This window comes from Phalaenopsis equestris, unplaced genomic scaffold, assembly GCF_001263595.1.
Source record: "Phalaenopsis equestris unplaced genomic scaffold, ASM126359v1 Scaffold000118, whole genome shotgun sequence".
NCBI lineage: Eukaryota > Viridiplantae > Streptophyta > Magnoliopsida > Asparagales > Orchidaceae > Phalaenopsis > Phalaenopsis equestris.
In genome coordinates, this window is record NW_018164560.1 from 1,182,342 (window position 1) to 1,183,087 (window position 746).

Below are 746 nucleotides of genomic sequence, written 5' to 3' on the forward strand. Positions count from 1 at the left end.
TGCTGAGGCCAGAGCCAGAATGTTGAGATGGCTTACAACTGTTAGCTTGAACTCCTCACAGATAGATGTAGCCTTTAAGAGGTTAACCACTAAACATGTCAGTCATTTACAGTGTTGTTAAATAATTTATTTCTAGAATAGTGATTAAGGTATTTTTATCCTGAAACAAATTGCAGGTCAATGATAAATTCTTGGATCTGAAAGAGGAGGAACTCAATTTTCTAGTCAATCCAGATGAGGGATTACCCAGTCCAGTGCTAGTTATACATTTTCAAAACCGTCAGCCTAAAGTTGGAACAGAACCTCCTTTATCATTTGATATGGGGCCAGTGGTCTCAGGGGAGACTGCCCCGGAACCAATTTACAATGTAATGAACGAGAACCTTGAAGAAATAATTGATATGATCAAATGACACGAGAAATGGTTCAATGAGTTCCAAGGAACTCTTAATACAATAACTGTTGGAGTTTCGGGTCTGCAAGATCAAATGTTGATACTGCAGAATAAAATTGATAAAAATAAAAAAGAGGGAGTTGATACATGCATAGTACTACATGAAGAATATGCCCAGTCCCCCTCCCCTCCTGTTGTAATCCCACATGCTAATGAGGAATCTGCCCAACCCCCTGATCCGATGTGAAATATAGTTGTGTAAAAATTATATAATTGACTCCGCTATGCAAAGATGTTATGCAACGGTGCCAAAAGCTTAATGCAATATTTTATGAATTAGAAATTTAAGCTA